Source organism: Calliopsis andreniformis, unplaced genomic scaffold (genome assembly GCF_051401765.1).
Source record: "Calliopsis andreniformis isolate RMS-2024a unplaced genomic scaffold, iyCalAndr_principal scaffold0048, whole genome shotgun sequence".
In the NCBI taxonomy this organism is placed as follows: domain Eukaryota; kingdom Metazoa; phylum Arthropoda; class Insecta; order Hymenoptera; family Andrenidae; genus Calliopsis; species Calliopsis andreniformis.
Window position 1 is genome coordinate 3,510,534 of NW_027480457.1, and position 25,937 is coordinate 3,536,470.

Below are 25,937 nucleotides of genomic sequence, written 5' to 3' on the forward strand. Positions count from 1 at the left end.
CAAACCTAATCTAAATTTAATTCTCACGATAAGCACATTCGTATTTCCTCAATGATATTCGTGTCAATACATAATGCAGAAAGTCCGCAATACCTTAAGGAGTAAAGCTTTACATAAAAATTATACTTGTGTTAGTAAGACGACTCGCTAAGTTGAGAAGTAGAAGAATAAGAATACATAGAGCAATAAATTATATAAAAAGCTTACTGTCAGTAATACGGCTACTGGAATGTTTCATCTTACTAATCTTTTATCTGAAAACGCATCCAAGGATACGTATCTAAGAGATGAATTTTTATGGTGAATTGTTTGTTCGTCAAGTATATGTGAATGCAAGATAGCGTTTGATCAATTAGCGGCGATTTGCGACTAAAAGTAACGAATTAACGACGTACAGTGATCTCTCAGCTGAATCCAGTTACGCGTAACGGTATTTCCATATGCATGAATATTTTCGGTCGACCGAATCGTATAATGTCACTGCGGCTGAACCGCATCCGGATTACGAATTAATTGCCGCGCGATGAAATCAAAACATCCACCTCCGCTTATAATTAATACTATTCCGTCGTGTAAAGGGCGGTTCACCGCAGGTAAATCGTGCAACTGAACACGCAAGTAAATTCGTGTGATCTCTGATCGTTTATACAAGTAGGGATACGATGTTACTGTTGTTCATCATTCTACCGTCCTCCGCTAAACAAGGAGGAGGAAAAGACAATTTGTATTTAATTAGAACATAATTCCTTGCAGGATGGCTAATTAAGTAATTGAATTAGATATATTTTCTGATCTAGTCTACAGTTTTTGTCGATTGCCTGTGTTGTATAGTACACTTACTGAATGCCATTTAATGTAATATTAATCCAGAACTTACAATATTACAGTAATGATATTCAGATAAATAGAGTAATCAAATTTCAGACCTTTTTGTTAAGTTTAGGTTCTGAATAGAATTACCATCAAAATGTTTAATCCTACAGAAACTTTCAATACCTACTATTAGGCCATATTGTAAATAATGTTATTCTCCAGTTCATGTTTCATCTGAAATTCTTTCTTAAAAAGTGAGCTTGACAAATTATTAATTATAATTATGAATATTAATTTGCTTATAAGTACAGTTCAAGCTTCAGTGATATTATCTATGCCCTTGAATTTACGATATTTTCAATATTACCACTTTACGTGTTACATATGGTCAAGTCTTTACATAGATTAATATCAATAGAATTACACTGCCATAAGAATACGAAACTATCAATTTTAGCTTTGTATAATAGTGCGCTATGTTGTATACAACATAAATGGTACGAATATACCTATCAAATAGAGAATAGCTTTGTTTAATTAGGTTAATTAGAAGAAAATATTTGTGTGACGGTAACGAAATGTGTTATCAAAGAAACTGCGTTTACAAACGCACGAAATGAGCTTCTGAAACGTACGAATAAAACGCAGGGAGTGACGACTCGGATACGTGTGTATGTAGAGTAGATAGGTATGTAGGGTTATGGATTTGATTTACATCTAGCCCCGTAATCGAGGAAAGATTAGACAGCAGCCAGCTGCAGGGTCAGCTCGTCAACGAGCCGCCTGCGAGGGTATTTGTAACCGAGGCTTGTCGAAATGTAACGTGTACCAATGCCCGCTAATCACCCTGACACTTCGGCTTAAGCACCGTCAGAACCCCTGGTTCGCTGCTTTTTGCGATGTCATTCATAAGAACCGTAGCTTTTCGGACGGATAACTCGAGTCGTCGAATGTCCATTAACTAATTCCATGTCAGACCTTCCTTCTCCCTGATCCTCGATCGATTACGGTGATATCGACGTAACACGACGTTTCGATTAACATTCACCTACTCTTCTTTAACTCGCTGCTTCCACTAGTAAAGCAATAACAATTTTTCCTTCCGGCAAAACACCGTGTAAGGTGTTCACAGACATCATAGGATGCCAAACTTCTTACATCTGAAAATTCTATTATCTAAACAGCATATTTCCTAATGGAATACTGTATGTAAATCTATGAAGTGTTTATCTTCTTCTATAAGACAAGATCTGCAATAAAGTAATTGATATTCGATAAAAATGATAATAAGCGACCAGAGTTATTGGGCAAACTTGTTCAGTAAAATGTTTCAAGTAACAATCAAGAAGTAGGCAAAAGCATTAACAGCAGTGACTAAGTTTTATTACGTACCACGGATTGATGACACTTTATTTGCATTGAATGCTCAAATTGCCTAATTCTTTTGGAATGGTAAAGCCAAATTAACCGATTTGGTACGTATAAATAGAAATTACAAAATAGCGATGCGTTATTGGTTCGAACTTTTGACTTTGTACCTTTACTAATTGTAAAGGAAGAGAAAGCAAGTAAAGGCATAATTTGTTGTATGTTTTCGTGACAATAGTGATGCAAGACGTTCTGCGCGTTAGAAAGTAGTCTGTTTTTAAATCTTTTTGGGAGGTTTCCAAAAATTTTAATTGGTTATATTTTCCTCGAAGAGGAAGGACCTCCCTCTGTAAGTTGTTTGGTGGAGGAGCATCTTTCTCCTTCATGCTGAAATAGAAGTGAAAAATGCAATCGCCTGTCTTCTAAAAAATAAAGTGAATGGCCAAAGTTCTTCGTCGAGGTCACGGTTGAATTGTTCCGCGAGTCAGCAATGAACAATGGCAGATATCGGTTCAAAATTTTACTACGTGTATCATCGTGTAGCAAACAAAGCAGGCTTTGGATTAACTCAGAGTGGAAGCAAATTTTTTAGAAAGGCACAACTTCGATTGCCTCTAGGACATATGGCAAATAAAAGAGTCTGTAAAAGAAACACTCTTCATGACTTATATTCCTAAATACAACACTATACTCTAATTTTATTATACAATATACATATATAACCACAAGTAAACATGCACGAATGTATATATTGCTAATAACCCAGTAGGGGGTTTAATAACTTAATAAAAAGAAAGGAATACGCGACGAACGATCTGAAGGAATTGCTCACTGTAAATTATGTAACGAAGTATTTCCTTTCTCTGACAATGAGCTTCGTTTCATTTCGTCAGATGAATCATATTATACAAGATACTCCTACAATCGTGGTACGATTGAGCAAGTGGTGATTCTATATGGAAAATATAGGCCGAAAGTGCAAAATACACCTTATCTATATGAAGCTTCGTTTTCGAGAAAATAGAGTTTGAAAATTTGTCGGGTAAATGTGTATTTAAGTAATGTTATTATGCGTTTCTTATCACTGCTGTTACTAGTCTTACTGTCACGCTGTACTTACAAGATTTTACTCTGTTCATGCAATTACGCGTCTATCGAAATAGGGATATTTGAAAAGCATTCCCGATATAGGCAGCCTGTAACAAACGCGTTGTTACTGCATGCTACTAAATAAAGAACCATATCTACGTATTTTCACGTAGTACATTTTAACGTTGTTACATAATAAAAGAGACTAATAGTATTTACAAAGCAAAATTAAGAATGGTAGCAGCAATTCCAGGAAATAGATAATAAAATTTCTGTGTTTGTAAACATAAATACAAACAGAACCGTAAATCCGATAAAACGAAATTTGTAGAGTGCCATGTACCATGTACTTACCACGACAAATCGAACTCAAATTTCCGAAAATGGAGCCTCATATAAACAAATTTTGTTGTATATTTGCAATTTACTTTTTCATGAGGAATCAATTCCTGTCTGATTGTAGCAACGCTATGTATAAGTACATCTTACTGTACTTGAAATTGTGTAATATAGTTATTAACAAACCCTGGAATACATGCGTTAAATTTCTTTCAATTTCGTGAAGAATATGCCAGGATGAACAATATAAAATATTAATATTATTTCAGTTTATCTTAAGTACTGTATAAAAAACTGCATGTTTAATATATATGTCGCTTTATGTGAAAATTCATGATAGATGTTCCACTGTACTGTTAAATAATTTATTACGCTTAACCTCTCTCATTATTTTATAGGATCACTTTATATCACTAAAACTAAAAAGTCAGAAGTTTAAGATGTTTCTGTATCAAAGAAAATTATACGCAACGATGCTACAAATCGATATCATACACGTTAGAAAAAAGTGACTGCAATTCAGATAGTAAAAATACTAATTGAAAAGAATAATTCAAAATTGATTAAGGAGAAAGACAGGAAAACAAAAAGTTAGTCGTTTCTAATCCTGAAGCGATCCATCGTTAGCGTAGTCGAAGAGGGTTAAAGTGGCGAATGTCAAACGCGTATTATAACGCAGGAGTAAAGGGTGACTGAGGGTGGACGGAGAAGGAAGGGAGGAAGGGCACGGCGACGGGGTGAACGATGCCTGGTATAAGTCAGAATGCGGACAAGCGTGTGGTTTCGGGGGTGAGAAGTTTAAATGGCTCGTCCGTATGGTGCTTCTCCATCCCTTTATCCATCTCTCTAACCCCATCCTCTTATACTGCTCGTTGGCTACAGTAGCAGCCCTTTACAATCCACCTTTTGGTTAGAAATATCTAACATTAATTGGTCAAATCGATTATGTTTACGTTCCTATCTCGTATTTACTGGCAGTAATATAATATTCAAAAAATAGATATCAAAAATAGATTCTCAACTTCCAACAGGTATACACTCTCGCCTAGAAGCTTGGAATACTCTTTATTCTTCAGACGAAGCAAATTTTGTCTTCAATGTATAGGTGTTTTATTACAAATAATGCACTTATATATTAAAATAACAATATATAAATATCTTTTACGATTGGAATTGGAATTATATTACGCCCTACTCTTTAGAAAGAACGACTAAGGTACGAAATGTGTTTTGCTTGTCGGACAGAAGAAATATTACGTTCTGTAACTTTTGTTCTTTATTCCTCAAAAACTAATGAAGATATCAACTTCGTCCTTTCAAATTAAGTGTTTCAGAACTGGACTAATCTCAACACAACTGGATTAATCACTTAAGATTCAAAACATTTTTTAGAAAGATTGCTGGAAGGCAAACGGAAAGGCCCCAGATTTTATCTAAATGTTTAGCAATTCTGAATCATTTATTTTAAAAGAACGAAATTGATATCTGCGTTAGTTTCTGAGAAAATAGGTAGTAATGTTTTATTTAGACCATCCTGTGCAAGAAGGCTACTCACAAATAAATGCAATGAAAAGCATTGGTGTATCACGGAAACCAGTACAAGTTATTATCCGGTAACAGAAACTGGTACAGTGGTTTATCCTATGGAAAGGAGTCAGGTAGACCAAAAGTAACTAACAGTCAAGATCATCAGTATAATAAAAGCGTTAAGTAAACGTAAATAATTTCAAAATTTTTGAAACAAATAACTTCTTTAGAATCTAGATGCTTTCAATCTGCGAAATATTAATAACAAAGCAGGGTGACAATTTTATATTGGTATAAAAATGTTTTACCCTGAAGGGGGTAGGAGACTTGATCAAAGTGAATGGTCTTCTCAAAAAAGAGCCATAGAAACAGATTTTCGTAAGTGAAGGTAACAGTTTTCATGTGCTTTTTCGAGAAGTCTCTATACTAACTGCGAGGCCATATTTATACGGAACACAAGTGGTGCGCGATGATCGACCTAGCGGGGCACGTGATAGCTTTATAAATTCGTGCGTCTGTATATAGGCGCATATGTGTCCCTAGTAAATAAATACATGGAAGCACGTATTATTCACCGGGGATCGAAGTGGAGAGTATTATGGAATTTATTTAATCCACCGGACACATTGGCTTTGTCACATACGTATGCACGAAATTGCAATCGATGATTATATTCCGGTGACTCTTGTAAACGAAAACGTTCGTTAGCAGGATCTTCAAACGAGGATTCAACGAAATTTCATTTCGCTTGTATGTGCACATTTTTTTTTATTCCTTTTTCCATTTGTTCATGCCAACGAAACGAATTTACGCGGTTCGCTCAGAGAAACTGTTACACAAACATAGTCGTAACAAAGTTAATAAGTACCTATGTAGTTTATTGTAATTATTTTTCTTATTAATTTCAAATCATTTTTCTACTTTTTCTTATAAATATATCTATTATATATTTATTATACATTCAATATAATATTTAGGACTAACCTTATATTTACAGTACTTTTACGCTATACCTATCTCATTCTAATGAACTTTCATACAAATAAAATTTAAATAAGAACAATTGATATTTTTTAAAAATGTTTTTCATTTTGATGGATAAACAACATAATACCATAACAATTTTATATTTCCTTAATTAACGCTATCTATCGATAATAATAAACTATGAAAATATTTATTTTTGTCATGTAACATAAAATGAACTGAAATTTACATCATTGAGTTATGCATATTTCACTTTAAGTTTAAGTATAAAATTTGTATTTTCTCCTTCGTTTGTTGTAGAACCTGTTAAAAAATTTTAACTAAAGAAATGTTAATTCAAAGTAATACAAATATTTAGTAGTACAAAACAATACAAATATTTAGAAATTTTTCAGAATTAACCAAATACTTTTCTCGTTTAGAAGTAGTTATTTAATCTTTCTTAAATCGGCAAATCAATAACAATATGTTTATTACAGCATTGGTTTAATCAATTCGTTTTACTTGACTTGCTTCAGTAATGTTGTACACAATGTAAAATATTTTCAAAGAGAGTGTATCACTATTGACTTTATTTTGATATGTAAAAAACAGTAGTTTTTAAGAACTTATTATTTTATGTCACGATCAGTTACATTGGAAAGATATATGTATTTTCCTTATTTATCGTATATTTTTTAAGAAATTATTTTTTTAGTAAAATAGATCTCGCAGATTCGTCGCAGTGATACTTTGATGACAACTTTTATTCCAATGTATTTTGAAAACTTGTGAACAGTCCATTTTTTTGGTATGATGCGGATTTATGTTCACTTTTTTGCTGAAAGAGTCTACTATTTGTAGTTTCCCATAAATTGTACAATTGCAAATCTTGAGTGTAAGTTTACTTTTTTTATTTACACCGATAGCACATAACTTATATAATAAATCTAGAAGCAGTAGTACCACTACTTTAAGATTTAACTCTTATTATACGAGATACAGTCGTTCAAGGACCCTAATTCTCTTCCTTCAACATAAACGACTTTAACTTTTAAATCTTCAAATTTTCCAATTTTTAGATTCTGAAATATTTAAATTCATTTTTCAAATTTTCCAATTTTTAAGTTTATACTTTTTAAACATTCAAAGCTTTGAATTTTTTAATCAATTTTTTAATCAATTTTTTATTCAAATTTTAAATTCAAATTCTTCGATGCATTTTCATTTTTTGGTTCCTTTCTTTGGCGTCCAATTTCTGAAACTGTGAATCTTAACTTCCATAGTTCGATTAAGGTGATTCATTCTTGACTGAAATTCTCGAGAACGTTTCCCGTTTTCTGTTAATAATATAATACGGTTATAGTATAACCTCGAATTTTCTACGTTATACGTAATTAATACTTGGAGGCTTTTTAATAAATTAAGATACCAAAACATACATAAAATACAGAAAACTGTAAATACTTAGAAAAAGTATGATACGTACGTAATACGTAAATTCTCGGTGATGCATTAATACTTCGTGCACATGCTATTAGCCGTTCTTCCTTACGCAGAATTAGGATTAGCAGCTTCTTAACGAGAAAATCGAGGGTAAAGACACTGGTATCACAGACCACAGAAGTTCTGTCGATTTGTCGCATCTGTGCACGTTAGGAAGTTACTATGTTAGTCTGCCACTTAAATCACTCTTGGAAAGGGACGGAGGGCGTAACGGGGCGAATGATGCCTAGTTTCGTCTTCTACGTATAACCTTGTCACCAAAAGTTCATCCCCTTGTCGAATCCCCAGACAACCGACTCTCTTTATTACACCGTAAAGTTTTCCACGATGGACACGTGTTTCTGCTCACTATTAATCCTCTTTTAATTCTCGGAACACACCACTTATTCAGACAACGTATCAAAATCATGTTACCTATCTGTTACTTTTCTTTCAAGATACAAAAACTGGAGCGTTGCAGATTTCAAATAATTAATACTTCTGATGTCCCGACAATCGTTGGCCAGCTAACGGTTGGTGTTGGTGAATTAATATCTGTATCGATAAAGAGTGACAAACAATGTGACATTTGCTAAAGGCACAGAAGCACCGCCTAAAAAGACCTGCGAAACGTGTAAAAAAGATGCGAAATTCTTCGTCGACGATTTCACCCTTCCTATGAAAATTGTGCGACGAGAACCCTCGGTGACTCGTGTGCTCGTTCTTCCAGCACGTTTCATCCCCTTGCTGTCAGACGACTGACAGTGCACCTCTTCTTCGCTCCTTCTTTTTTCTCTCTACCATCGTCTACTCTCGAAAATTTCCCTTCTTTTATAATTTTATTCATTTTTCTTGCCAGCGATCCTACGGCCGTCTGTTTGCCTATGGAAATGCCGTGCCGACCGCCTACCACTTCTTCTTCCTCAACCTAACACTTTTCACCCCTCGTGTACATTTCTCACCTCCCTACTAGAACTGGTCTGAATATTATTAGTAATTAACGAAAGAAGCGGACACTGCGAGGAATTTCCGTGACTAGTCGCGCATAATGATTTTATTATCGAAAAGTTTTTAACAAGATCCTCGTCTCGTTGTGAATTTTCGAATTTTCTGAAAACTTTAGGAATCTACTTGATAAACTGCGAATTACGTAAAATCTGTTTTATTCGAGCAGCTGTTGTATAATGCTAAAAAGAAGTAACGATATTTACTCTTAATTCTTTTAAGCAATTGAAACTTACTTTTCTGGAATTCAGTGAAGCAGATCAATAATTCTAAGAACATGAGTCTTTCGTTTCACTAATTTCATTTCGAACGAGCTAACTAAGTCTACATTTTGAAGGATCAATTGCATTTCTGAGAATAGAACTTACTATGTAAGAATAGTTAATGCTTTAAACGTCATTGTTAATTTGCGTTATTATTCATCGTCACCTGTATTGTAGAGGACATTCTTTGGTCCCTATTTTGATTTCTTTCATCTCTTCGATGATGCTTTCCTGATTTATCGCTTGTTCTTGCCACGTGTTCACACATTATTGTAATACATTATATATTCTTATATCACAAATAAACCAGTTCAACAGTTCCATTACACAAACCTCTTGTAATCAGTATACACATCTCACGCGAGAAGGTGAGGCAAAAGAATGCGGGTTTGGTTAGTGTGTAGGTCCCCACTCTAGTTCAGGAATCCTACACACTGATCTGCCGCCATGCGTGTTATCGGTACTGGCTGAAAGAAGTGACGAAGATCTACAACAGATCATGTCGAGAATGAGGCAAAAGGCTCTTCTTACATGAGCACTGTACTTGTTTTTTGGTGTGGATTATTATTAAGCTGAGAAATCTATCATGAAATGTTTATTGGGTTCAAAACGAAAAATAAGACTTTAGATAACCTTCATTTCAAAATGACAGGAATTATATCGGTCACTAATAGTGCATTCTTCCTTCTTAGTTTTAAAACTTTTTTCGTACTTCATTAACTAGCGTTCCTTCCTTATAGAAAAATCCGCTTTCCCTATGGAAAATGCTAGTGTATAGCAAGCTTTCTCTTTGATAGAAGAGAGTATTCGTAACACTGCGAATTTCTTTTGTTTAGTTTGTCATCACATACATACATATCTACGTACGTTCGATGAAATTCACTATAAGTTGTATATAACTAATGTATGAAAATGTATCCGAATAAATATTCTGAAAAGGACTGAATTTCTAATGGAAATCATTTTTCGAATGGATTGACGTATTCATTAGATCGATCCTACTTAACCAGTGATTTGTTGAAATTGATATAAATAATCTTTAGGTTGATATAACTCGGACACTTTTTAAAATGCAATTATAATGTAAATAAATATACAATATACATTTACAGTACGTCTGGTTTAAATATCTATACGTGATTGTTTCTCTAGGTATTAAAGATACAAACCAATATTTTAGACAAAAGTTGCATAGTATCAAGGGGCACATATATGGTAATGACATTGATTTGACCTTGAGATAACCTGGGAGAGTCCTGCGAAAGAAATATATTTGCTCACATATTTTGCTTAAACGTTTTCGTTTAACGTTCCCGTGGCGTACATCGAGTAATGCTAATACCGGCGACACGTCATCTTTAAAACTTAATAACTTAACAATGGTTTACGCGAAATACACGTGCAGGTAGTGTTTTGAAAACACTTCGGTTGTCAGCGACAAGAACATGCAATGAAAATATGGGGTTTTGTTTAAAAATTGCAATGTAACCTTTATTGGGCTCTCCAAAGTCATCAGAAGGTTAAATCATTGTCATCACCATATTTGCCCCTTAATGTTATACAACTTTTGTTTGAAATGTTTTTTCTTGAATCTTTAATACTTGGAGAATTAATCGCGTGTAGACATTTAAACCGGACATACTATGTCATGTATGTTAGGTGTTGGTTTTATGGCTAAATTATTATGCTTCAGTTTAATAAACGGAAATTCTATTTTCTATTCTATTCGTAAGTACGATGTTTACCAAAACTCTTTCAAAATTCGTTTTAATATGATTACATTTGTTTATTCTTAATAAGCTGTTGTGAACAAATTTCAAGATTCTTTATTCATTCATTTTATTATTTATTTTAAGGATAAAGTCAAAGACAAAACTAAAACAATACGAGTACAAGAAAGCGAATAAAATATTTTGCACGAAATGTTGCAAGATAACAGTGTTTAGGAATAATTCGTAGAAAAATTATGCACATAGCATCTTGCCTGTAACCTATCACAATTATTATTTGTAGTCATAAGGCACAACGACATAAACACATATTTTTACTATGGAAATATTGACGTTCTGTGGAATGATTCTTAATTTCATATTATGAACTTATGTTTTCGTATACTCCATTTTTGACTAGAAAAATTCTTTTATTTCAACTTCTTTGGCTAAAAATAATACCTCTTAGACTTCAAATAAGACATAAACACAAATTTTTTTTAAATTGTGACATATCGTTTTAACGACATAAATATTTGGGTGGAAATTTTTGTTTTAGCTGAAAATAATTGAAAATCTATTGGGTGGCAAAACACCTTACTCTTTAGACTCGTACATAATCACGCATTATAAAAGTTTTGAATTAATAAGGTGAGAGGAAGGAAAGAGAGGAAGGGCGATAGAAAAAGTATAAATTTAAAATTAAAAGAAGGATACAGAAATAAAATGATGAAAATACTGCAAATACTGAAAAAGGGAAAATTCGAATTTTCTATTGTGGGCGTAAAATGAGCAGGTAAGCCACCCGTTTACGGCCATGGCTGAATGATTGCTCGTGGGTCAATCAACGTTTGTACATATGCAAAAGTTGAGAGGAAGGGGGTAAAGGAGGGGAAGAGAACAGAAAGGGAAGAACGAGTGTGCTTTAAATACGATATCTCTATACACATACGATCCATATTGGCATTTATTAATTAATCATACAGATATTTCGGAATCCATCCAACATCGAACAAAATAAAATTCTTGTCACGTACACATGTACATATGTAGATACGGCAGTGTTTCGTGATGGGTTTACAAAAAAATTTACTTATTCATTTGATAAAATAATTATACTGGGTCAATTGGCGTGAAGATATCTAAATCGTTTTATGTCCTTTGCAAATTCACATATTCAATTTTATTCAATTCTATGATATATTTCTATATTTCAATATTTTTTCCTCTATACACTAGTTCCTATTAAAATCAGTTATGGTTTATAGTTCATTGAAGTTTGCAAACGATTCGTTCGTAAATTTACAACTTTCTTCGCATTTTTATGTCAACAATATAATATTGTGCATTTTATTACAGATAAAATTGTCGAACGCTTGTTTCCTAAGAATTGATCATGTATTTTCGGTACTTGCGCTTTCAAAAACATGCTTAGATATATATATATATATGTATAAAAGTATTTAGGACATTCATGAGATAATTTCCCAATTTCCGCCAATTCAAAAAAATTGTCTTTCATTTGAAATGAAATGTATTTAAGTATAATATTCATGTACCCTCTGTAAAGGTGAATTGAAAACTGTTATATTCAATAAACGGCACAGCGCACCATGCAACTGATTTGCGGCGGCAGCACGGCGCGGTTATATCCACTCTCTCCGCTTAAAGGTCGATTCGCACATATCCGTTGCCGTCCAGTTCGTCCCATCCCGCCCCGTTGGAAAAAATATCGTTCCCTTGTTTTTAAATGGTGCGGTTCGCACTCGACGTTCAGTGTTTGTCCGACAAAACGGACGGGTGGTTCCGTTCGCGTATCGGTTTTCTTCCGTCTCGTCCGTGGCCATCCGGCAAGCAGAAATATGGTTGCCTTGTTTCTAAATGGAGCAATTCGCATTTCGTCCATTCCGTCCCGTATCTGTCTGGAAAAGCTAAATATCGTTGGCAACGATATTTTCGCTCGCTGCCGTAGACAAACGGAAGGCCTACTGAAATCGGACGAAGCAGACCCTTTTTTATAACCTTGATGGGTTCTCGAATCGAACGTCTTGAAAGACGCACCGCAAGGAACCGTCATAAAAACAAACAGTGGGCTATCTTCTAATAAACATGCAGATACCTACGTATGTTTCTCATTAGATCTTTATGGAAGTGTTATTGCTAGATTCTTTGTTTTCCTGATGAAAATCATACCAAACGTGACATCATTCGAAATATTTTGAATAATCGAAATGTAAAACGTAAGTATATAGATATTTCGAGTTCATACTTATTCAAATTCGAAACGTCTTCTTGGAAACTTAACTTAGAGATATGAAGGTAGAAGATTTATCATTTAAAATGACTCCAGGAAGGTTAATGTACGACTTCTTCTTATAAAGCAACAGTAATTTAAAAATGGTTAACTGTCTAGTATTTGATCAATTTGAGAGAAAAAATGATTAAACTTATTTAATTGATGGATATTCAAAAATTGTAGTCAGGACAGACTACAGGATGCGATGCGTATCCGATTCAGGTCTGATGCAGACAAGTGACTTCTTTTCATGTTTTTCCAGTAAAAAATAGCAAACGTATAATTGTGTGACGAAAAACGCTCGTTTGCATCACGCCTCAGAGGAAAACGGACGGATACGGATGAACGGGCACGGTCGGATATGTCTGAATCGACTTTAAAAAAGGGGGTATCAGCATTAGGAAGTATCAATTTTAGGCAATTTTTGAAATGAAAAATTAATATTAACTATACTAATTATAGACAAATAGTTTTGAAACTTTTCTTCCATATTTGGTCATTTTTCGAGATAATAGAACGTAATTTTCATGCGATTATCTTTATTATTATTCGAATTATTGTACGAGAGCACATGAAGGAATTCGTGACCTGACACAGAAAGACTACACTCAGAATTTGATATTCTGAATCTATGATATTCTAAATCTACATTTGATCCATTGATGTTTTAATGTCATGATCTTGATTTGATAGAATTTCTTGTACTAGTTTACAAAATATTCCGTTACGGTTGTTGCAACTTCTTTATTTGATGTTAGTCGTTATCTTCCCAAGTGAGTTTTAAATTTCGGAAATAATAAATCAAATAAATAGGAAGAACGGAGTACTAATTCATAGCCACACTTGTGAGTTTGAGCGTCGAAACTGTTAGTGTGTGGGCTGGAGAATTGTCCTGATGGAAGAACATACCTCTCCTGCACACTCTACTTAAAAAAAATCCAAGGACAGTTATTGGTTGGAATATTACTAGCAAATTTCGCCAAAACTCTCAAAATTGTGCTACTAGTGCTTCCACTTTATATCAGCCCGAGAACTTTTCAATCTGCCCTCACGTTTCTCGCACTTCCTCGTTTTGAATAGTTGCTCTGATTGTATCTCAATAATGAGATAATTCACTGATTTCCTCCAAATTTTAAACACATAAAATAGACGGCCATTAATCCTCTGAACCAGAATTATGTCAATGTTTGGAATAGTTTTCTCTTGTGGCCTCAATAGCTGAAAGATATTCCACGACAAAAAGGAAATGTTCACTTTACATGACTGCCTCTTTGTCAAGATACATTTTCTTTGTTTTATTCCACTACTGGCAATAACTACACTTATTCACTACAATTATCTTCGACATTTCCGCTTGAAATGAATGTAACAACGTAAATCGTAACAGCTATTCCAAAACGACACACTGCGAGAAACGTGCAACTACTTGGATTATAATAAAAATAATAATTCCATGAAAATTATACTATGTTATCAGGAAAAATGACCAAATATGCAGAAAAAACTCTCCAAAACTGTTGGTCTATAATTCCCTATATAGGAATTGCTTATTCTATTAAGTCGCTTCGAGTTGGCGCTTTCAAGTGAGAATAAACGTAGTAATTTTTGTTTCAAGAATTCTTCTCGTTAGTGTTTCCAAAATAGTAAAGTACTTGCATAGCAACATAAATGAGGAAATTGAAAGAACGAAGTAAGGATCTTGGAAAGATAGAAGTTTCTCTGTAAAAAATATCTACCGAAAGAGCTTTTCGAAAGAAAGAATGAGCATGGAGGGTATACATATCAGTCCATAACTGTTTCGGAATAACGTTGTCAATTGAAATATCTGGCCGCACGGCGCGAGTTTCAACCGGGCTGTAATTTAACCTGCAGGTGTATTATATTTCGAACGAAAGCTTTTGCGAAAGTATCAACGGCTGTGGCTTGGCACGAGCGCGCCTCGCCTGCCCTCCGGCTTGGTGCGAATTTCAAATGTCGAAAACCTGATATAACGACCATTATCGCGAATAATAGCGAGACCGTTGACAGAGACGATGATATCGAAGAGTACTTTTCACTACGAAACCGAATCAAAGCGGACTATCCGATCTGATGAATCGTTAGCACATTACGACGGCGCGACGTTGATCATAATTGCCACGATTTGCCAAATACCTAAATTCAAATTATTTAATCACAATTATAATGTTTTAACACAATTCGACAATCGATAACATAATCATATTCGTTATGTGCAACTCAAAAAACCGTATTAACTCTTTTCATATCACTGTGTCACCACTCGCAACAGGGTTCAAATACAGATTTGAGAAAGAAGACTTGCAATTCGACAAGTTAAAACAAATATATAAAAGGACTATGAAAATTTGTAATTTGCAGATTTGAATAATCAGAAATTTGAAACATTAGATACCTATTGGAGAATTTCAAAATTGGAAAGTTATGATTAGATCATGTTTGAGAAATAATATTGAAGGTTCAAAGCAATTCCAATTTAATATACTAACAATAAGAGTTAGCTATGTATATTTCGTTTAATATATATAACGTACAAACAAATCTTTAACGACTTCTGGAAAAAAAGAAAATATCCATAATTGCAATACATCGTGGGCATAGTCCAATACAGTTTTTCTACAAATTATTCTTAAGATCTATTCTTTTTTTTGCAATATTTCTTAGAAATCAACGATTTTTGTTCGTTCCAAAGTTGTAAAACAGAACGCTCTCGAAACGCGTGGATAGGACTGTGAAACTTAGTTGATTACAACTACCTCATCTGGGAATGATTTAGAAGGTAGCTAAAGCTGCCTCGAATGAAGGAACCAAGGAACTGGTTAATGCTGCCTCGGCAGGCTGCCTAAAATTGCCTAAGATAATCCTGAAATTGAACTTATTACTAGAACTAGGACTTAGATTTAAATCTGCTCTCTAGTGTTGGTGACACTATATTTATACGGTAATTATATAGAAAAATGGTCGCTCCACAGTTTTCAATACTTTGAAATATGTCATCAAGGATACTATTCTGAGTAAGTTTTCCCTATACATATTACCGTCGCTCAGCTCTAGTTTCCGAGATATTCGCATGAAACTGTCAGTACCGTTACATTGAAATCTTTTTATACGAACGAGTCCGTGGCAGTATACGTATGACCATATGGCCACAGCTTATCTATTACTTCTGTAAACACATTGTGGTGAATGTATTTTTTCTTATTTTTCTAAGAGAACGTCAAATTCAACGTTTGCCTATAACTGAACCCTTATTCAAATAATTACCGAAATATTAGTAAGTATTGTCTTCAGGGATGTTCAAAACTTCAACGCGTAAGCTGAAAAAAAAATGGATCAGGGTTAGTCTAGATTAGGCATTTTTACGGGGTGAGGGCGCACGACCACGCGTTGAAGTTTTGAACTTCCCCCAAGGAAATATTTTAGTAAGTATTAGTATATTTATTATTATATTAGTATATTTATATTATATTAGTATAATTATTTAAATAAAGGCTCAAATATAAGCAAAATTTAAATTTCACGTTTCCTTAAAAAAATAAAAATATTAACTGTTTTATTAAAATATGGCAGATTGTGAGTAGAAACAAACTATGGACGCGCATAAATACGTGTTCCAACGTGTTAACACGGAACTTGGCACAGGCAGTGTAAGTGAAGGAACATGTCCTTGGTTTAAAAAATGTAAATAAGGAAATATGAATTTCAAATGTTACGAAACGGGACGCGAGCAACGCAAGAAGCCAGTAATGATAGATATATTACCAAAAAATATAATAATTGATGTGTTAGTACACGAACATAACTGATGCAAAATCAGGGACTCACTAGGATAAGTTTCACAGACGAACTCAGAATATATTGAGGTACTGTTAAGAAGGTTGGCGAGTTCAAACAGACGAACCTGATGCAAGATCAGGGTGTTGCAAGATGATTAGATAATGTACGGATGAACCTGGTGTTACAAGTAGCTGTAGGATGCAGACGAATCTCATGTAAAATCAGGTAACTGCTGGATGGGCTAGCTTTCATAAACGAACATGAATACATCGAGGAGCCACTGGATTGGATACACTTTTTTCTGGAACTAAGGGCATGCGGATGAATTTGATGCGAAATCATAGAGTCCTAAGAAATGTTAGTAAGCCTCGTAAATTGCTAATTATTAATTTATATAACTCGTGCGGCTGAGCTTTATCGTGGGGGATCTATTAACTTCGAATGGGATCGTTTAAGGTAATTGTGGGTTTGAAACAACCTTGTTAAATTGCAATGAATACTTTGGTATATTCTGAAATCAGCCTTTATGTTACGAGTGTATGGTGTAATGTTGTTGCGTAAAGTATGCAATTCTAATGCTCGATGTTAACGCACTGGCGATGCGGTGACTTACAGAGTGGTCGTCGAAAACTGCCAGATAGAATTTAAGCCGATTCGCGGATTCTGTGAGGTTAAACTGTAGTCTCGAAAGAGAATTTTAGCTCGATCTAACTGAATAACAACCAATTCTGACGAACTTGACTGTCAAAATGACGGTACTGTTCTGAACTTATTAGGGGGAAAATCTCGGGGTCTATATAGGGCCGAAAAATGAGTGGAAATTCGTTAGAAATTTCTCACGGTTGGTGCAACATCGAGATTGCTAACCAGCTGTTTGAAGTTGCGCTCTCAGTAAGATAAATGAAAAAGACGAGAGTCCTAGGGCATTTTCTGTTACCAGACAGAGACTCGAATATTTTGAAGAGTAACGGAAAATATTAGCCGTATGTAACACAAGAATGAACCATGTGATTCAGCAAAAGAAATCGCCAACAACGAAGAGTTAAATATTTTAATTAAGTCTAACGCATCGATGTACACGAAACTGAATAGAAGTGGCTCCTACGGTGTTGGGACAATGATAAGGATAGGACTCACACAATTAAACAGAAGTTCAGAAACAACTCCGGATAGAGGTATGCAGTAACACAACGGATGACTTGAATACTGGATGAACTACAGGATGAAATTGTCATTACCTTTTTTATCATCTTAATTTGCTATGCACAAATTTTCACAAACATCTAAATAGTTTTTTTTATTAGGAAAGTGTTCCTAGAAGAAGACAATATAAGAATTGTATTTATTGAGTTTGTTGCACCTTATTCTTTCGATTTCTTCTAAGAAGGCATTGTGCTTTCTTAATAAACTCTAAAAAATAAACTGTACTGAAGTCGATAGATATTATTTCAATTGATGAAGCATAGATAAAGTGCATACAGTCAGACTTTATATGAAACATTTCTAAGCGACTATTTCATTTCAAACAACCTATTATTTTTGTGAAACTAGACCTTTTCTCGATGAAATTTTGCGATTAATTACATCTTGGTTTTCTTTTCATACAAAAAGAGAAATACATTTATTTCAACACATTATGTGATAAACGACATTACTTATAGAATGAACCAATACATTCCATTTCATCGATGAGGGAAAAAATGTCGTTGACAGTGTCGAAAGGTGAGTAATTAATTTAACCAATTCATTGGTACAGATTATGACGGTGGGAGATGCCATGCGAGTCCAGAAATATTGCCGCAATAATTTGCGTTTAGTGTCATATATTTTTACTCCGTCCGGCACACGAAACGCGAGTTTTTTTAGTTATTTTTATTATAAAAAACGGATATTCCACGTTCACGATTCAACATGGTCGGTTGACGTTGTTGGATGACTACCTATACATTTACTTTTAGTCTGTCTTTCACAATATTTTCCAATCAAAACTCGAATACTCATGTCTTTTCATTTAAATTGTGCAAACTGAAATATATTCACTAACAGAAAATTAATACTAGCATACGCTGACATATGTATAACCCTTGAATTTTAATTCGTTATCTTTTGAGATGCTATCACATGCTACATAGAAATACCTTTTTGGAATTCCCACAGTTTATAACGCGTTACTACGACTGAGAACGAGATAAGCGAAGACTCCAGACTGCATCTAATACTTCTCAATTTCTCTTACTGGGAACCTGTTCATTATAAACTGAAGTCTCGTAATTCAAAAATAACAGCTCAACAATTTGCCTGAACAGAATTTCGTTCTAATTCTACTTATTAATATATCATAAAATAGTACAGGATGTAATCAAAACTATACGAGGTGTCCCAGAACTGGAAGTACAAGGGGGAAAGCAGTTACTCTACATAAAAAAGTAAGTCAAGAATAAACTTTTTTGACATCGAGCTTTGTTTTCGAGACATTTGAGTTTGAATTATGATCTGGCACAAACGTATAGGCCATTTCACGTCAACTCAATCCCTTTTGTATCTCCATGTCAGGGATTTTGACAATATTGAAATATATTGTAGCCCATGTACAATTAGGAGGCGGGGGGTCAAGTTATTATTTTGATAATTTCGAAATTATTTAAGAAATACAATCCCCCAAAGTTTACAGTTATTGCTGATTTTTACAACCGTTTTCACGTTTAAATTTATATCTCCGAAACTATTAAAGGTAAAAAGTACAGCTTTTTTCTGTTAATCTCGAAGGATGTACAGATCTGAATACATTTTCTTCGTATTCCAAAAAGTATTTTTACACTCCAAAAAGATGATATTTTTATTTTGCAAATTTGAATTCCGTTTCTAGTGTCAAAAATTTGAAAAAAATGTATCCGTACTCTCTGGTCTTTTCCCTTTCCCTTTCAGTTTGCCGGCGTGCACTAATTACAGTCTTTGAGCGTCTGGAAATTAAAAAACTGGAATCGAAAGAAGAAAGACCAGAGAATGTAAAAACATGTTTTTCAAATTTGTTATTACTTGAACCATGATTAAAATTTACAAAACAAAAATATTTCTATTTTTTTTATTGAAAAAATCTTTTTAGGAATACGAAACAAATTTATACAAATATGTACATCTTCCAGATTAATAGAGAAAATGCTGAATTTAGCATACTTAATGGTTTCGGACATATAAATTCAAACGTAAAGCCAGTTGTCATAAAAATCGACAAAAATTGTCAACTTTGGAGGCATGTACTTCTTACATAGTTTCGAAATTATCAAAATGATGATTAAACCCTACCTTAATTGCATATGGACTAGAATCTATTTCAATATCATCAAAATCCCTGACATCGAGGTACAGTAGTGTTCCAGTTGCCGTGAAATGGCCCATATGGAAGTTTTTGGTGCTAGAAGGGTATGCGGGGTAAGGGGAAGACTGTTCCCATCTGACCACTGATTGTCTTTACGATGTGTTAGAAGCATTCTCATTTCCTCTTTACTTCTCAAACATCTAAAGCTGTAGTTCTGTACAGTTGCACGCTGTCAAAATTCAAAGCCGATTTTCTCAAAAACGAAGACTGGTATAAAAAATGTTTATTATACGTTTTTGTCTTATTGCTGCATGTAGAATCACCTCCTCCTGGCTTGTACCACCAGTTTTGGGACATCCTACATATACAGGGTGTAAAAAGAGGTAGCCATTGTATGAACTTTGTAAGATGGATTATATTACTTCATGAAAATTTTGTCACTGGATACTGCACACATTTTCTATTTGCGAATGAAGGTTGTTTTTCTAGTAGTAATTTTGTCAATTAATAGAATGGCAGAATTTGGGCCTATAGAAATCTCTATGTTCTGTTACATAGTTTCAACTAGGGATCCTTTACCGTCAACTTACGAGCAGCCTCACTAACAATAATATTATGAATACTGCGTTTAATTATTTCCACTTAAAAGAGTTATTTATAATTTTTGCATTTCTGAACTATGTAAACTACAGCATATAATTCTTCGACATTGGCGGCATATTGTTGTTTTCATGCATGATGGTGTTTCTCCACATTCCAGATGACCAGTGAACCTACTGTTGGATAGTTTATAAAGCTATTCGACAGTTGTGACCCCCTCATCCACTGTGCGACTTCTTTCTTGGAGGAGCAGGTCAAGAAATAATGTACCGTTCCTGTCAAGTCTGTTTAAAAGTGATAACACGATTTCAAAGCTTGATAAAAATTGACTAAGTTGTTTTTTAATATAATTGCTTGAAAATTTGAATTTTACATTAGCTAAAACTTGAGATTTATCTTAATTTCTTTACCTTCTATTTTAATTTTTACTTTCCTAGTTTTAATATTGCTTTATATATATACTAGAAATATAATTATGTTAAGCATAGTGAGGTATCCGATTATTTAAATCCATCAGATAACCATAAAGTAGAGCCGTTTTTCTCAAAAATTTCAATAATAATGTCTGTACTTGTGCTTCAATCCAACTGATATTATTTTTCACATTTTTTTAAGAACTCCTGATTGTAGCCTGGTGCTCTGAAGTGGATCCTCTATTTTAATTTTTATCGACAGTAAAACTGTCGATCAGATGTACTTAACTGGTTTATCTTTTTTTACTGCTCCACAAAGAAACAAATTCAATGGTGTTAAAATATTGTTGACGCAAGATAGAAATTCATATCGTTTGTTTTTCAAGCAGTGACATGTTCCCCAAAAATGTGCGGGTCCTGAAGTTCGATACATTTCATAGTATACCGTCGGCAATGTGCTAAGTCTGATGAACGAGGGGGCCACAAATGTGGTGCAGACAACAGGTCTGCGATCTATCCAGCAGGATCTACTGGCCGATTGGAACGAGGAGCAGGTCCATCATACATGAAAACAACGATGCGACACCTAAATAAATAAGTAAATAATTGTTTAAACCTGCAGCAACTTAAATACAATTGGCAGCTAATAACGTCTGCTGCTGGGTTGATAGTAAAATGACCTCGGTTGAAACTTTTTCCGCTACGACACGATCGTTACGTAACAGAAGTTTCAATTTAAGCATTAAAAATGCGATTTTATATCGAATCTTTAAGTAAGATTTAAATCAGCATTTTATTATATAATTAAGAATCAAACTGTTCAAAAAATGAACAAACAAGGTTCGAGACATGTGAAAACTTTGACAATATCTTCAATGATAAAGCCCACTTTTATTTCAACGGCAATGTCGACAAACGAAATTTCTATTATCGGAATGAAGATAATCCTGAGTAAAAGCACCAACGTTCACTGTAAAGCCCTGAGCTCACAGTTTGAGCAACAGTGTCATCTAAAGGAATTATTGGGCCATATTGTTTTAAGCACATTACAGGACATGCGACAACTGTCAACTCAGCTCGATACGTAACAATGATGAACGATTATTTGAAACCAGCTTTGAAACAGTTTAGCAGATTTGATTAAAATATCTGGTATCAACAAGACGGGGCAACCTCTTATACATACAATCATTTTTTAAAGATAGTGAAAAGTATATTTCCAGGAAAATTAATCTTTCGGAGCGGTAACATCAACTGATCCGCCAAGAGTCCACATTTAATTCTACTCGACTGTTTTTTCTAAGCGTACTTAAAAATCAAGGTGTATGAAAGTAAATTAAACGATATTAATCAACTGGAACACAACATCCACTCAGAAATAGAAAAGATTCCATTAGCTAGGTGTGAACATGTTTTTAAAAATTTATGTTATTGTTACTGTAACGACCTAACTCGTCGTACATAGAATGTTCACAGATAGAGCGGCTTACCTATGAACAGGGAGTAGGATTTGTGTGGCGTGCGGTTAGGAAATAAGTTTCATAGACTAGGATTTCTCTTATATTAATATATAACAAAATTTATTAATACTGAATGCTATACAATTAATATTGTAATTATTATTTATGGCACACGCAACTTTCTCTAACTTTTCTTAGTTAATACAGATAGAACAATGGTTTGTCATTTCACTGAACTGAGTAGGCAGTTATCACAATTTACTTAACGACTGGATACTTTTAGTATTTGATATCACTTACGCGTTCTGATTTGCGCAGATGCTAGTGATAGATTAGGATTGATAAGGTTTAAGGATAGGCTGAGGAGCTGATTAAAGCTGCCACCGTCGGTAATCAAGGAGTTAGCTAATGCTGCCTCGAAATGGAGGAACCAGGAAGATGGTTAAAGCTGCCTCGGTTAGGTTTGGATCAGTGGAACGTTTCATGTTCTGGATGAGCATCAAAATCTTAAACTTTGCCTCTAACCGTTTGCTGCCGTTGGTGATGCCGTATTTATACTCGAAGATTGTTTCCTTCCTGCAGTGATTCCAGTGATTTCCCTCAGGAGAAGTGCTGAGATAGGTCCCAATATCTGGTGCATGCATGTGGTAGCACTTGCGCAAGCGTTCACAGAAACTCGTCGTTTAATAGGTTTATCATGTCGTCATCCTGTTGTCAGCGCATGCGAAGAAGTACGCCATATAGGATACTGTTTGAATGAGGTCCTGGTGCGTGGAAGAGGTTGATGTTTATGCGCATACGTGTAGCGCATCGCTGACCCAATTATTTGAATTAGGGGATTCAGATTAGGATAGGGTTTAAGTTAGAGTGTCTGTCAACTGTTCAATTTCATGCTATTACCTATTTATTCTTAACATTATTACAGATAATTAATGATATATTTAATTCTTAGAATTTTATGCCGCCGAAATTGTCGCCGGTTGTTATATTCTGAAGAGTCTTAGTATCGCGAAGGTCAACATTTGGATAACATAACTTTTGCAACTTACATTTCCAGAATGTATTGAAAATATTTATGTTATCAAAATTCATTTAAAAAGAATTCTTTCGATTTTATCATTTTTGGGGCACCCCATATAATACCTTTAAACAGTTATGCGAATAATGGTAGATATGTACCAATTTTTTACAAAGAAATAATCCTCTCTGTACCTACGTCATCGCGTCACGAGGCAGAGAAAGGGCCGCACGTGTTCCAATCCAATTTCATCTCTGTTCATAAACCGTATGTACCTATCATGAAGGTACATACATCGACTAACGTATTTAGTATAACATAACTCATAAACGACGAACTAGAAAACCGACGTTTCAATTTAACCCTTGTACTACGGCTGAGCTGGTCATGGAGCTGTATCGTTTTACGATCAGCTCTGGCGCGGAGTGTGTATTAACGATATCATATCAGGTGACTAAGAAACTTGATATAATAGATGGAAAGATGACCAGAAAACTTAATCCAGATCTGTGATAAAGAACTTTTGCATCCTCCTTATTCTCTGCACTTGCAATTACTCCACCGAATTTTCATCTCTTGTTAAACTTCTACAATCTATTATCTCCGAAATTAACAGTTTAGAAGTACAGAGATTAGAGACGGCGTTTGAAAACATTTTCATACTCTAGGAATTGTAATTTTCTAAAAAATAGTACTTATAAGCTAATTTCCTGTTTAGAAAAGATAATTGCGGGAATGTCTATTATACTTTACTAAATAAATTACTTGTTTTTATCAACCCAGTAAATATCAAAAATAAAACTATCTATATTAAAAGAATTATAAAATAAATAAATATAAATATAATTTTGCAGTACCAAACAATAAAGCGCTCCATGTTTTTTTAATAGTCTGTAGAATAATAAATAATTACTAAGTGATTGCAGCCTTTTAGACATAGATTCCGAAAGGTTCTCTATTATAGTAGGAGAAATACCATTTTGACAGAGTATTTCAAATAACTTCCTAATGCTCAATTCTTACTACTAATCATTTCTAAATAATCTTAAAGATCTTGAAAAGGATTTAAGTTTGGACTTTGGCATGACCACTAAATGTTATGTTTATGTTATCTATACAATTGAAAACATGTTAAACAACACGAAATGACTGCACACCATATTTAAACTAAATTTTTCCGTTTTGACAAAACGCTATTGTATATCTGATATAGCTGACCGCTGATTAATCACTCACAATTATCCTATTTTTCTGTATTACAAAATGGATACTTTTTGATCGACCAGACTTGAATAACTTCCCCATTGCTTTGGAATATTAATGATGAATTAAACGGAAATTGTCTGTCGTGTGGAAAGCTTTCACAGTTCTTCTCTGTACATATTTCGGTATAATGTGTCCTCGCACGATTCTTAAGAAGAAAACAAATAATAAAAAAGTACAGATAAACTTACTTTATATGTATGTCCCAATACGCAACTATCTCCATACAGCTTTTACGCGAGCTATCGCCGGAATAATAGTGAACAAAAGTGTACGAATCGAAGAAGTCTGTGTTCATGTACATTTGTCCGGTACTGTAGATGTGCGATATAATTGAAGACTATGGTAAATGAAAATGTTCTTCAACTTCTAATGGTTGTGCAAATAATTTTGAACATGTATGTACCGAATGCGCGTAATTGAATGGTCAGTGGAAAACTTCATCGACCTCGATCCTAAACTCACGATTAGGGCTGCTAATTGCGCATCACGAGCAGATGCAACGCATATCGTGTGCACTGAAGTACAAAGGGGTGACCGCAGTGTTGTGTCGAGCAGTGACCTAATCAATGCACATTTCGCTGGCGATTTCCGTAATTGCGGTGACGCATTCGAACATCCTGCATCGCTCAGAGATAGATAAACAAGTAAACGGATGAATAACTGGAAGCTTCGATAGAGGGGCTCATCTTGAAACAGATTTTCATATTGTATCGAATGAATTTGTAGGTATTCTATGTTCTGACAGAATGAAAAGGTCTTAGAAAGTAGTAGTTTCTTTCTTATCCTGGGAAAACTCTAGGAAGGGTTACTCTGAAATCCCACTACTACTAAATATCTTCCAACATGAACGAGTTACTGTAAATTTTCAATGCTTTCAATTTTTAAATTTTCAAATTTTCAGATTTTCAGATTTTCAGATTTTCGAATATTTAAAATATGAAGTTCTAAATATTCAAGCTATCAAATATTTAACAATAGAACTACCAAACCTGTCAAAATGACGGATATGATTATTCACATTTCATCCTTTACAAACTTCATTTTTCTCCCAGTTAATGCTGAATAATACGAAAAACTCGTATGAATAAACGTTACATTTGCAAATTACATTCCTCTTCAGACGTTTGTAATTGTAGTACATCGTTAAAAATAGACGTAAACTAACCATAGTAGTTTTAGTGTTAAAATACAAATCTTCCATTTCTCAAA

The 25,937-nt window shown here is 34.2% G+C and overlaps 2 protein-coding genes across 2 annotated transcripts in view; both read right to left on the bottom strand.

The window, feature by feature from the left end:
* The window catches only part of LOC143187512 (E3 ubiquitin-protein ligase Rnf220-like), a 235,504-nt gene that overhangs the window by 164,748 nt on the left and 44,819 nt on the right, over nucleotides 1–25,937 (bottom strand). The window lies entirely within an intron of this gene.
* Nucleotides 1–25,937, bottom strand: part of LOC143187491 (uncharacterized) — a 183,985-nt gene that overhangs the window by 24,515 nt on the left and 133,533 nt on the right. The gene's annotated exons all lie outside the window — the stretch shown is intronic.